At 41.5% G+C, this 13,926-nt stretch overlaps 11 non-coding genes across 11 annotated transcripts; all 11 read left to right on the plus strand.

Moving 5' to 3' along the window:
* The first annotated feature begins 776 nt into the window (after nucleotides 1-776).
* Nucleotides 777-848, plus strand: trnap-agg. The gene has a single exon. It is a non-coding gene; the product is annotated as a tRNA-Pro (tRNA).
* Nucleotides 849-2,007: 1,159 nt separating this feature from the next.
* trnap-agg lies at nucleotides 2,008-2,079 on the plus strand. The gene has a single exon. It is a non-coding gene; the product is annotated as a tRNA-Pro (tRNA).
* A 1,159-nt stretch (nucleotides 2,080-3,238) lies between these two features.
* On the plus strand, nucleotides 3,239-3,310 carry trnap-agg. Its single transcript has one exon. It is a non-coding gene; the product is annotated as a tRNA-Pro (tRNA).
* A 1,159-nt stretch (nucleotides 3,311-4,469) lies between these two features.
* trnap-agg lies at nucleotides 4,470-4,541 on the plus strand. The gene has a single exon. It is a non-coding gene; the product is annotated as a tRNA-Pro (tRNA).
* Nucleotides 4,542-5,700: 1,159 nt separating this feature from the next.
* On the plus strand, nucleotides 5,701-5,772 carry trnap-agg. Its single transcript has one exon. It is a non-coding gene; the product is annotated as a tRNA-Pro (tRNA).
* Nucleotides 5,773-6,931: 1,159 nt separating this feature from the next.
* Nucleotides 6,932-7,003, plus strand: trnap-agg. Its single transcript has one exon. It is a non-coding gene; the product is annotated as a tRNA-Pro (tRNA).
* A 1,159-nt stretch (nucleotides 7,004-8,162) lies between these two features.
* trnap-agg lies at nucleotides 8,163-8,234 on the plus strand. The gene has a single exon. It is a non-coding gene; the product is annotated as a tRNA-Pro (tRNA).
* A 1,160-nt stretch (nucleotides 8,235-9,394) lies between these two features.
* trnap-agg lies at nucleotides 9,395-9,466 on the plus strand. Its single transcript has one exon. It is a non-coding gene; the product is annotated as a tRNA-Pro (tRNA).
* A 1,160-nt stretch (nucleotides 9,467-10,626) lies between these two features.
* On the plus strand, nucleotides 10,627-10,698 carry trnap-agg. Its single transcript has one exon. It is a non-coding gene; the product is annotated as a tRNA-Pro (tRNA).
* Nucleotides 10,699-11,858: 1,160 nt separating this feature from the next.
* trnap-agg lies at nucleotides 11,859-11,930 on the plus strand. The gene has a single exon. It is a non-coding gene; the product is annotated as a tRNA-Pro (tRNA).
* Nucleotides 11,931-13,089: 1,159 nt separating this feature from the next.
* Nucleotides 13,090-13,161, plus strand: trnap-agg. The gene has a single exon. It is a non-coding gene; the product is annotated as a tRNA-Pro (tRNA).
* Nucleotides 13,162-13,926: the final 765 nt, after the last annotated feature.

A 13,926-nucleotide genomic window follows, 5' to 3' on the forward strand; every position in this document is an offset into this window, starting at 1 on the left:
ACTCATAATTTGACCGTCATTTTGGTGGAAAGTGATAATTCACTTTCACGGTTTAGGTGTATGATTATGGCTTAGGTTGCGAGAGGTCCCTGGTTGAAAAATCTATCATTTTAATCACTACAGGTTACCTTCAGATTAGTCCCGTGACACTTGTTTGGAACGTAGGGCAAAACGGAGAACATTGCGACAAGTGGGGTCACATTAGTTTGTAGCCCAAGATTTTGGATTCTACAAACAGAACTTGGCAACATAGACGGTTGTGACTTCAGACGAGTCTCCTGACACTTGTGGGGGATGTAGAGAAAAATTGAGAATACCACCATGTTCGTGAGGGTCTCCTCATTCCAGAGAGTGGTCATATGAATTTGTAGGTCAAACGGTTCGGAAGCTAGAGATGTTTTTGTGAGAAGACCGATTATAGGTATTGTCTCATGGTCTCATTTGACTCAAAATAAATGAGTTCCATTCTTTTGGAAGTCTTATTTTTTCATTTGTTTTTAAAAAAATGAATTGATCTCATTTTGCACTTTATTAATTTGTAAAAACTCGTCATCATTTTGCTGTCGCGACTGAACAAGACAGAATGTGAAAGACACAGCAGATGAACTACAGAAGATTTGAACTGAAGCATGGTCAAGATTTTGGAAGACTGTTATGCTCACAAGTAAAGCACAAAACACTCACATGATGTTCAATCGTTCCAAGCACCATGGACACGTCAATCGATATCTTCACTGTCATTGCTGCAGAAAGCAAAAAAATAACTTTTTGCGTAAGGCTCGTTGGTCTAGGGGTATGATTCTCGCTTAGGGTGCGAGAGGTCCCGGGTTCAAATCCCGGATGAGCCCTTTTGCAGATCCTTGAACAATCTCAGACAGGCAGATCTTGTCGGAATGCCGACTATCACCTCTTGGGCGCAGGACAAGGTGGCTGAATGGTTTTGGCGATAGGACTGCAAATCTATTTTGATATGCACTTGTTGGTTCAACGTCGCACAACATTTATTATTTTAGATAACCTGCAGAATGTAGGAGCAATTCTGACTTCCAAGTACAAGGATAATGATTCAAATGTAATACACTTGAAATGACATCCAGCCCCTAAAACAAATGAATTCCTCAGGCTCTGCATTGGCCGGGAATCAAACCCGAGTCAACTGCTTGGAAGGCAACTATGCTCACCACTATACCACCAATGCTATGTGCAGCTCAGTAGCAACATTGAGACATCGACTCATAATTTGACCGTCATTTTGGTGGAAAGTGATAATTCACTTTCACGGTTTAGGTGTATGATTATGGCTTAGGTTGCGAGAGGTCCCTGGTTGAAAAATCTATCATTTTAATCACTACAGGTTACCTTCAGATTAGTCCCGTGACACTTGTTTGGAACGTAGGGCAAAACGGAGAACATTGCGACAAGTGGGGTCACATTAGTTTGTAGCCCAAGATTTTGGATTCTACAAACAGAACTTGGCAACATAGACGGTTGTGACTTCAGACGAGTCTCCTGACACTTGTGGGGGATGTAGAGAAAAATTGAGAATACCACCATGTTCGTGAGGGTCTCCTCATTCCAGAGAGTGGTCATATGAATTTGTAGGTCAAACGGTTCGGAAGCTAGAGATGTTTTTGTGAGAAGACCGATTATAGGTATTGTCTCATGGTCTCATTTGACTCAAAATAAATGAGTTCCATTCTTTTGGAAGTCTTATTTTTTCATTTGTTTTTAAAAAAATGAATTGATCTCATTTTGCACTTTATTAATTTGTAAAAACTCGTCATCATTTTGCTGTCGCGACTGAACAAGACAGAATGTGAAAGACACAGCAGATGAACTACAGAAGATTTGAACTGAAGCATGGTCAAGATTTTGGAAGACTGTTATGCTCACAAGTAAAGCACAAAACACTCACATGATGTTCAATCGTTCCAAGCACCATGGACACGTCAATCGATATCTTCACTGTCATTGCTGCAGAAAGCAAAAAAATAACTTTTTGCGTAAGGCTCGTTGGTCTAGGGGTATGATTCTCGCTTAGGGTGCGAGAGGTCCCGGGTTCAAATCCCGGATGAGCCCTTTTGCAGATCCTTGAACAATCTCAGACAGGCAGATCTTGTCGGAATGCCGACTATCACCTCTTGGGCGCAGGACAAGGTGGCTGAATGGTTTTGGCGATAGGACTGCAAATCTATTTTGATATGCACTTGTTGGTTCAACGTCGCACAACATTTATTATTTTAGATAACCTGCAGAATGTAGGAGCAATTCTGACTTCCAAGTACAAGGATAATGATTCAAATGTAATACACTTGAAATGACATCCAGCCCCTAAAACAAATGAATTCCTCAGGCTCTGCATTGGCCGGGAATCAAACCCGAGTCAACTGCTTGGAAGGCAACTATGCTCACCACTATACCACCAATGCTATGTGCAGCTCAGTAGCAACATTGAGACATCGACTCATAATTTGACCGTCATTTTGGTGGAAAGTGATAATTCACTTTCACGGTTTAGGTGTATGATTATGGCTTAGGTTGCGAGAGGTCCCTGGTTGAAAAATCTATCATTTTAATCACTACAGGTTACCTTCAGATTAGTCCCGTGACACTTGTTGGGAACGTAGGGCAAAACGGAGAACATTGCGACAAGTGGGGTCACATTAGTTTGTAGCCCAAGATTTTGGATTCTACAAACAGAACTTGGGAACATAGACGGTTGTGACTTCAGACGAGTCTCCTGACACTTGTGGGGGATGTAGAGAAAAATTGAGAATACCACCATGTTCGTGAGGGTCTCCTCATTCCAGAGAGTGGTCATATGAATTTGTAGGTCAAACGGTTCGGAAGCTAGAGATGTTTTTGTGAGAAGACCGATTATAGGTATTGTCTCATGGTCTCATTTGACTCAAAATAAATGAGTTCCATTCTTTTGGAAGTCTTATTTTTTCATTTGTTTTTAAAAAAATGAATTGATCTCATTTTGCACTTTATTAATTTGTAAAAACTCGTCATCATTTTGCTGTCGCGACTGAACAAGACAGAATGTGAAAGACACAGCAGATGAACTACAGAAGATTTGAACTGAAGCATGGTCAAGATTTTGGAAGACTGTTATGCTCACAAGTAAAGCACAAAACACTCACATGATGTTCAATCGTTCCAAGCACCATGGACACGTCAATCGATATCTTCACTGTCATTGCTGCAGAAAGCAAAAAAATAACTTTTTGCGTAAGGCTCGTTGGTCTAGGGGTATGATTCTCGCTTAGGGTGCGAGAGGTCCCGGGTTCAAATCCCGGATGAGCCCTTTTGCAGATCCTTGAACAATCTCAGACAGGCAGATCTTGTCGGAATGCCGACTATCACCTCTTGGGCGCAGGACAAGGTGGCTGAATGGTTTTGGCGATAGGACTGCAAATCTATTTTGATATGCACTTGTTGGTTCAACGTCGCACAACATTTATTATTTTAGATAACCTGCAGAATGTAGGAGCAATTCTGACTTCCAAGTACAAGGATAATGATTCAAATGTAATACACTTGAAATGACATCCAGCCCCTAAAACAAATGAATTCCTCAGGCTCTGCATTGGCCGGGAATCAAACCCGAGTCAACTGCTTGGAAGGCAACTATGCTCACCACTATACCACCAATGCTATGTGCAGCTCAGTAGCAACATTGAGACATCGACTCATAATTTGACCGTCATTTTGGTGGAAAGTGATAATTCACTTTCACGGTTTAGGTGTATGATTATGGCTTAGGTTGCGAGAGGTCCCTGGTTGAAAAATCTATCATTTTAATCACTACAGGTTACCTTCAGATTAGTCCCGTGACACTTGTTGGGAACGTAGGGCAAAACGGAGAACATTGCGACAAGTGGGGTCACATTAGTTTGTAGCCCAAGATTTTGGATTCTACAAACAGAACTTGGGAACATAGACGGTTGTGACTTCAGACGAGTCTCCTGACACTTGTGGGGGATGTAGAGAAAAATTGAGAATACCACCATGTTCGTGAGGGTCTCCTCATTCCAGAGAGTGGTCATATGAATTTGTAGGTCAAACGGTTCGGAAGCTAGAGATGTTTTTGTGAGAAGACCGATTATAGGTATTGTCTCATGGTCTCATTTGACTCAAAATAAATGAGTTCCATTCTTTTGGAAGTCTTATTTTTTCATTTGTTTTTAAAAAAATGAATTGATCTCATTTTGCACTTTATTAATTTGTAAAAACTCGTCATCATTTTGCTGTCGCGACTGAACAAGACAGAATGTGAAAGACACAGCAGATGAACTACAGAAGATTTGAACTGAAGCATGGTCAAGATTTTGGAAGACTGTTATGCTCACAAGTAAAGCACAAAACACTCACATGATGTTCAATCGTTCCAAGCACCATGGACACGTCAATCGATATCTTCACTGTCATTGCTGCAGAAAGCAAAAAAATAACTTTTTGCGTAAGGCTCGTTGGTCTAGGGGTATGATTCTCGCTTAGGGTGCGAGAGGTCCCGGGTTCAAATCCCGGATGAGCCCTTTTGCAGATCCTTGAACAATCTCAGACAGGCAGATCTTGTCGGAATGCCGACTATCACCTCTTGGGCGCAGGACAAGGTGGCTGAATGGTTTTGGCGATAGGACTGCAAATCTATTTTGATATGCACTTGTTGGTTCAACGTCGCACAACATTTATTATTTTAGATAACCTGCAGAATGTAGGAGCAATTCTGACTTCCAAGTACAAGGATAATGATTCAAATGTAATACACTTGAAATGACATCCAGCCCCTAAAACAAATGAATTCCTCAGGCTCTGCATTGGCCGGGAATCAAACCCGAGTCAACTGCTTGGAAGGCAACTATGCTCACCACTATACCACCAATGCTATGTGCAGCTCAGTAGCAACATTGAGACATCGACTCATAATTTGACCGTCATTTTGGTGGAAAGTGATAATTCACTTTCACGGTTTAGGTGTATGATTATGGCTTAGGTTGCGAGAGGTCCCTGGTTGAAAAATCTATCATTTTAATCACTACAGGTTACCTTCAGATTAGTCCCGTGACACTTGTTGGGAACGTAGGGCAAAACGGAGAACATTGCGACAAGTGGGGTCACATTAGTTTGTAGCCCAAGATTTTGGATTCTACAAACAGAACTTGGCAACATAGACGGTTGTGACTTCAGACGAGTCTCCTGACACTTGTGGGGGATGTAGAGAAAAATTGAGAATACCACCATGTTCGTGAGGGTCTCCTCATTCCAGAGAGTGGTCATATGAATTTGTAGGTCAAACGGTTCGGAAGCTAGAGATGTTTTTGTGAGAAGACCGATTATAGGTATTGTCTCATGGTCTCATTTGACTCAAAATAAATGAGTTCCATTCTTTTGGAAGTCTTATTTTTTCATTTGTTTTTAAAAAAATGAATTGATCTCATTTTGCACTTTATTAATTTGTAAAAACTCGTCATCATTTTGCTGTCGCGACTGAACAAGACAGAATGTGAAAGACACAGCAGATGAACTACAGAAGATTTGAACTGAAGCATGGTCAAGATTTTGGAAGACTGTTATGCTCACAAGTAAAGCACAAAACACTCACATGATGTTCAATCGTTCCAAGCACCATGGACACGTCAATCGATATCTTCACTGTCATTGCTGCAGAAAGCAAAAAAATAACTTTTTGCGTAAGGCTCGTTGGTCTAGGGGTATGATTCTCGCTTAGGGTGCGAGAGGTCCCGGGTTCAAATCCCGGATGAGCCCTTTTGCAGATCCTTGAACAATCTCAGACAGGCAGATCTTGTCGGAATGCCGACTATCACCTCTTGGGCGCAGGACAAGGTGGCTGAATGGTTTTGGCGATAGGACTGCAAATCTATTTTGATATGCACTTGTTGGTTCAACGTCGCACAACATTTATTATTTTAGATAACCTGCAGAATGTAGGAGCAATTCTGACTTCCAAGTACAAGGATAATGATTCAAATGTAATACACTTGAAATGACATCCAGCCCCTAAAACAAATGAATTCCTCAGGCTCTGCATTGGCCGGGAATCAAACCCGAGTCAACTGCTTGGAAGGCAACTATGCTCACCACTATACCACCAATGCTATGTGCAGCTCAGTAGCAACATTGAGACATCGACTCATAATTTGACCGTCATTTTGGTGGAAAGTGATAATTCACTTTCACGGTTTAGGTGTATGATTATGGCTTAGGTTGCGAGAGGTCCCTGGTTGAAAAATCTATCATTTTAATCACTACAGGTTACCTTCAGATTAGTCCCGTGACACTTGTTTGGAACGTAGGGCAAAACGGAGAACATTGCGACAAGTGGGGTCACATTAGTTTGTAGCCCAAGATTTTGGATTCTACAAACAGAACTTGGCAACATAGACGGTTGTGACTTCAGACGAGTCTCCTGACACTTGTGGGGGATGTAGAGAAAAATTGAGAATACCACCATGTTCGTGAGGGTCTCCTCATTCCAGAGAGTGGTCATATGAATTTGTAGGTCAAACGGTTCGGAAGCTAGAGATGTTTTTGTGAGAAGACCGATTATAGGTATTGTCTCATGGTCTCATTTGACTCAAAATAAATGAGTTCCATTCTTTTGGAAGTCTTATTTTTTCATTTGTTTTTAAAAAAATGAATTGATCTCATTTTGCACTTTATTAATTTGTAAAAACTCGTCATCATTTTGCTGTCGCGACTGAACAAGACAGAATGTGAAAGACACAGCAGATGAACTACAGAAGATTTGAACTGAAGCATGGTCAAGATTTTGGAAGACTGTTATGCTCACAAGTAAAGCACAAAACACTCACATGATGTTCAATCGTTCCAAGCACCATGGACACGTCAATCGATATCTTCACTGTCATTGCTGCAGAAAGCAAAAAAATAACTTTTTGCGTAAGGCTCGTTGGTCTAGGGGTATGATTCTCGCTTAGGGTGCGAGAGGTCCCGGGTTCAAATCCCGGATGAGCCCTTTTGCAGATCCTTGAACAATCTCAGACAGGCAGATCTTGTCGGAATGCCGACTATCACCTCTTGGGCGCAGGACAAGGTGGCTGAATGGTTTTGGCGATAGGACTGCAAATCTATTTTGATATGCACTTGTTGGTTCAACGTCGCACAACATTTATTATTTTAGATAACCTGCAGAATGTAGGAGCAATTCTGACTTCCAAGTACAAGGATAATGATTCAAATGTAATACACTTGAAATGACATCCAGCCCCTAAAACAAATGAATTCCTCAGGCTCTGCATTGGCCGGGAATCAAACCCGAGTCAACTGCTTGGAAGGCAACTATGCTCACCACTATACCACCAATGCTATGTGCAGCTCAGTAGCAACATTGAGACATCGACTCATAATTTGACCGTCATTTTGGTGGAAAGTGATAATTCACTTTCACGGTTTAGGTGTATGATTATGGCTTAGGTTGCGAGAGGTCCCTGGTTGAAAAATCTATCATTTTAATCACTACAGGTTACCTTCAGATTAGTCCCGTGACACTTGTTTGGAACGTAGGGCAAAACGGAGAACATTGCGACAAGTGGGGTCACATTAGTTTGTAGCCCAAGATTTTGGATTCTACAAACAGAACTTGGCAACATAGACGGTTGTGACTTCAGACGAGTCTCCTGACACTTGTGGGGGATGTAGAGAAAAATTGAGAATACCACCATGTTCGTGAGGGTCTCCTCATTCCAGAGAGTGGTCATATGAATTTGTAGGTCAAACGGTTCGGAAGCTAGAGATGTTTTTGTGAGAAGACCGATTATAGGTATTGTCTCATGGTCTCATTTGACTCAAAATAAATGAGTTCCATTCTTTTGGAAGTCTTATTTTTTCATTTGTTTTTAAAAAAATGAATTGATCTCATTTTGCACTTTATTAATTTGTAAAAACTCGTCATCATTTTGCTGTCGCGACTGAACAAGACAGAATGTGAAAGACACAGCAGATGAACTACAGAAGATTTGAACTGAAGCATGGTCAAGATTTTGGAAGACTGTTATGCTCACAAGTAAAGCACAAAACACTCACATGATGTTCAATCGTTCCAAGCACCATGGACACGTCAATCGATATCTTCACTGTCATTGCTGCAGAAAGCAAAAAAATAACTTTTTGCGTAAGGCTCGTTGGTCTAGGGGTATGATTCTCGCTTAGGGTGCGAGAGGTCCCGGGTTCAAATCCCGGATGAGCCCTTTTGCAGATCCTTGAACAATCTCAGACAGGCAGATCTTGTCGGAATGCCGACTATCACCTCTTGGGCGCAGGACAAGGTGGCTGAATGGTTTTGGCGATAGGACTGCAAATCTATTTTGATATGCACTTGTTGGTTCAACGTCGCACAACATTTATTATTTTAGATAACCTGCAGAATGTAGGAGCAATTCTGACTTCCAAGTACAAGGATAATGATTCAAATGTAATACACTTGAAATGACATCCAGCCCCTAAAACAAATGAATTCCTCAGGCTCTGCATTGGCCGGGAATCAAACCCGAGTCAACTGCTTGGAAGGAAACTATGCTCACCACTATACCACCAATGCTATGTGCAGCTCAGTAGCAACATTGAGACATCGACTCATAATTTGACCGTCATTTTGGTGGAAAGTGATAATTCACTTTCACGGTTTAGGTGTATGATTATGGCTTAGGTTGCGAGAGGTCCCTGGTTGAAAAATCTATCATTTTAATCACTACAGGTTACCTTCAGATTAGTCCCGTGACACTTGTTGGGAACGTAGGGCAAAACGGAGAACATTGCGACAAGTGGGGTCACATTAGTTTGTAGCCCAAGATTTTGGATTCTACAAACAGAACTTGGCAACATAGACGGTTGTGACTTCAGACGAGTCTCCTGACACTTGTGGGGGATGTAGAGAAAAATTGAGAATACCACCATGTTCGTGAGGGTCTCCTCATTCCAGAGAGTGGTCATATGAATTTGTAGGTCAAACGGTTCGGAAGCTAGAGATGTTTTTGTGAGAAGACCGATTATAGGTATTGTCTCATGGTCTCATTTGACTTCAAAATAAATGAGTTCCATTCTTTTGGAAGTCTTATTTTTTCATTTGTTTTTAAAAAAATGAATTGATCTCATTTTGCACTTTATTAATTTGTAAAAACTCGTCATCATTTTGCTGTTGCGACTGAACAAGACAGAATGTGAAAGACACAGCAGATGAACTACAGAAGATTTGAACTGAAGCATGGTCAAGATTTTGGAAGACTGTTATGCTCACAAGTAAAGCACAAAACACTCACATGATGTTCAATCGTTCCAAGCACCATGGACACGTCAATCGATATCTTCACTGTCATTGCTGCAGAAAGCAAAAAAATAACTTTTTGCGTAAGGCTCGTTGGTCTAGGGGTATGATTCTCGCTTAGGGTGCGAGAGGTCCCGGGTTCAAATCCCGGATGAGCCCTTTTGCAGATCCTTGAACAATCTCAGACAGGCAGATCTTGTCGGAATGCCGACTATCACCTCTTGGGCGCAGGACAAGGTGGCTGAATGGTTTTGGCGATAGGACTGCAAATCTATTTTGATATGCACTTGTTGGTTCAACGTCGCACAACATTTATTATTTTAGATAACCTGCAGAATGTAGGAGCAATTCTGACTTCCAAGTACAAGGATAATGATTCAAATGTAATACACTTGAAATGACATCCAGCCCCTAAAACAAATGAATTCCTCAGGCTCTGCATTGGCCGGGAATCAAACCCGAGTCAACTGCTTGGAAGGCAACTATGCTCACCACTATACCACCAATGCTATGTGCAGCTCAGTAGCAACATTGAGACATCGACTCATAATTTGACCGTCATTTTGGTGGAAAGTGATAATTCACTTTCACGGTTTAGGTGTATGATTATGGCTTAGGTTGCGAGAGGTCCCTGGTTGAAAAATCTATCATTTTAATCACTACAGGTTACCTTCAGATTAGTCCCGTGACACTTGTTGGGAACGTAGGGCAAAACGGAGAACATTGCGACAAGTGGGGTCACATTAGTTTGTAGCCCAAGATTTTGGATTCTACAAACAGAACTTGGCAACATAGACGGTTGTGACTTCAGACGAGTCTCCTGACACTTGTGGGGGATGTAGAGAAAAATTGAGAATACCACCATGTTCGTGAGGGTCTCCTCATTCCAGAGAGTGGTCATATGAATTTGTAGGTCAAACGGTTCGGAAGCTAGAGATGTTTTTGTGAGAAGACCGATTATAGGTATTGTCTCATGGTCTCATTTGACTTCAAAATAAATGAGTTCCATTCTTTTGGAAGTCTTATTTTTTCATTTGTTTTTAAAAAAATGAATTGATCTCATTTTGCACTTTATTAATTTGTAAAAACTCGTCATCATTTTGCTGTTGCGACTGAACAAGACAGAATGTGAAAGACACAGCAGATGAACTACAGAAGATTTGAACTGAAGCATGGTCAAGATTTTGGAAGACTGTTATGCTCACAAGTAAAGCACAAAACACTCACATGATGTTCAATCGTTCCAAGCACCATGGACACGTCAATCGATATCTTCACTGTCATTGCTGCAGAAAGCAAAAAAATAACTTTTTGCGTAAGGCTCGTTGGTCTAGGGGTATGATTCTCGCTTAGGGTGCGAGAGGTCCCGGGTTCAAATCCCGGATGAGCCCTTTTGCAGATCCTTGAACAATCTCAGACAGGCAGATCTTGTCGGAATGCCGACTATCACCTCTTGGGCGCAGGACAAGGTGGCTGAATGGTTTTGGCGATAGGACTGCAAATCTATTTTGATATGCACTTGTTGGTTCAACGTCGCACAACATTTATTATTTTAGATAACCTGCAGAATGTAGGAGCAATTCTGACTTCCAAGTACAAGGATAATGATTCAAATGTAATACACTTGAAATGACATCCAGCCCCTAAAACAAATGAATTCCTCAGGCTCTGCATTGGCCGGGAATCAAACCCGAGTCAACTGCTTGGAAGGCAACTATGCTCACCACTATACCACCAATGCTATGTGCAGCTCAGTAGCAACATTGAGACATCGACTCATAATTTGACCGTCATTTTGGTGGAAAGTGATAATTCACTTTCACGGTTTAGGTGTATGATTATGGCTTAGGTTGCGAGAGGTCCCTGGTTGAAAAATCTATCATTTTAATCACTACAGGTTACCTTCAGATTAGTCCCGTGACACTTGTTGGGAACGTAGGGCAAAACGGAGAACATTGCGACAAGTGGGGTCACATTAGTTTGTAGCCCAAGATTTTGGATTCTACAAACAGAACTTGGCAACATAGACGGTTGTGACTTCAGACGAGTCTCCTGACACTTGTGGGGGATGTAGAGAAAAATTGAGAATACCACCATGTTCGTGAGGGTCTCCTCATTCCAGAGAGTGGTCATATGAATTTGTAGGTCAAACGGTTCGGAAGCTAGAGATGTTTTTGTGAGAAGACCGATTATAGGTATTGTCTCATGGTCTCATTTGACTTCAAAATAAATGAGTTCCATTCTTTTGGAAGTCTTATTTTTTCATTTGTTTTTAAAAAAATGAATTGATCTCATTTTGCACTTTATTAATTTGTAAAAACTCGTCATCATTTTGCTGTCGCGACTGAACAAGACAGAATGTGAAAGACACAGCAGATGAACTACAGAAGATTTGAACTGAAGCATGGTCAAGATTTTGGAAGACTGTTATGCTCACAAGTAAAGCACAAAACACTCACATGATGTTCAATCGTTCCAAGCACCATGGACACGTCAATCGATATCTTCACTGTCATTGCTGCAGAAAGCAAAAAAATAACTTTTTGCGTAAGGCTCGTTGGTCTAGGGGTATGATTCTCGCTTAGGGTGCGAGAGGTCCCGGGTTCAAATCCCGGATGAGCCCTTTTGCAGATCCTTGAACAATCTCAGACAGGCAGATCTTGTCGGAATGCCGACTATCACCTCTTGGGCGCAGGACAAGGTGGCTGAATGGTTTTGGCGATAGGACTGCAAATCTATTTTGATATGCACTTGTTGGTTCAACGTCGCACAACATTTATTATTTTAGATAACCTGCAGAATGTAGGAGCAATTCTGACTTCCAAGTACAAGGATAATGATTCAAATGTAATACACTTGAAATGACATCCAGCCCCTAAAACAAATGAATTCCTCAGGCTCTGCATTGGCCGGGAATCAAACCCGAGTCAACTGCTTGGAAGGCAACTATGCTCACCACTATACCACCAATGCTATGTGCAGCTCAGTAGCAACATTGAGACATCGACTCATAATTTGACCGTCATTTTGGTGGAAAGTGATAATTCACTTTCACGGTTTAGGTGTATGATTATGGCTTAGGTTGCGAGAGGTCCCTGGTTGAAAAATCTATCATTTTAATCACTACAGGTTACCTTCAGATTAGTCCCGTGACACTTGTTGGGAACGTAGGGCAAAACGGAGAACATTGCGACAAGTGGGGTCACATTAGTTTGTAGCCCAAGATTTTGGATTCTACAAACAGAACTTGGCAACATAGACGGTTGTGACTTCAGACGAGTCTCCTGACACTTGTGGGGGATGTAGAGAAAAATTGAGAATACCACCATGTTCGTGAGGGTCTCCTCATTCCAGAGAGTGGTCATATGAATTTGTAGGTCAAACGGTTCGGAAGCTAGAGATGTTTTTGTGAGAAGACCGATTATAGGTATTGTCTCATGGTCTCATTTGACTTAAAATAAATGAGTTCCATTCTTTTGGAAGTCTTATTTTTTCATTTGTTTTTAAAAAAATGAATTGATCTCATTTTGCACTTTATTAATTTGTAAAAACTCGTCATCATTTTGCTGTCGCGACTGAACAAGACAGAATGTGAAAGACACAGCAGATGAACTACAGAAGATTTGAACTGAAGCATGGTCAAGATTTTGGAAGACTGTTATGCTCACAAGTAAAGCACAAAACACTCACATGATGTTCAATCGTTCCAAGCACCATGGACACGTCAATCGATATCTTCACTGTCATTGCTGCAGAAAGCAAAAAAATAACTTTTTGCGTAAGGCTCGTTGGTCTAGGGGTATGATTCTCGCTTAGGGTGCGAGAGGTCCTGGGTTCAAATCCCGGATGAGCCCTTTTGCAGATCCTTGAACAATCTCAGACAGGCAGATCTTGTCGGAATGCCGACTATCACCTCTTGGGCGCAGGACAAGGTGGCTGAATGGTTTTGGCGATAGGACTGCAAATCTATTTTGATATGCACTTGTTGGTTCAACGTCGCACAACATTTATTATTTTAGATAACCTGCAGAATGTAGGAGCAATTCTGACTTCCAAGTACAAGGATAATGATTCAAATGTAATACACTTGAAATGACATCCAGCCCCTAAAACAAATGAATTCCTCAGGCTCTGCATTGGCCGGGAATCAAACCCGAGTCAACTGCTTGGAAGGCAACTATGCTCACCACTATACCACCAATGCTATGTGCAGCTCAGTAGCAACATTGAGACATCGACTCATAATTTGACCGTCATTTTGGTGGAAAGTGATAATTCACTTTCACGGTTTAGGTGTATGATTATGGCTTAGGTTGCGAGAGGTCCCTGGTTGAAAAATCTATCATTTTAATCACTACAGGTTACCTTCAGATTAGTCCCGTGACACTTGTTGGGAACGTAGGGCAAAACGGAGAACATTGCGACAAGTGGGGTCACATTAGTTTGTAGCCCAAGATTTTGGATTCTACAAACAGAACTTGGCAACATAGACGGTTGTGACTTCAGACGAGTCTCCTGACACTTGTGGGGGATGTAGAGAAAAATTGAGAATACCACCATGTTCGTGAGGGTCTCCTCATTCCAGAGAGTGGTCATATGAATTTGTAGGTCAAACGGTT

This window comes from Oncorhynchus mykiss, unplaced genomic scaffold (genome assembly GCF_013265735.2).
Source record: "Oncorhynchus mykiss isolate Arlee unplaced genomic scaffold, USDA_OmykA_1.1 un_scaffold_305, whole genome shotgun sequence".
In the NCBI taxonomy this organism is placed as follows: domain Eukaryota; kingdom Metazoa; phylum Chordata; class Actinopteri; order Salmoniformes; family Salmonidae; genus Oncorhynchus; species Oncorhynchus mykiss.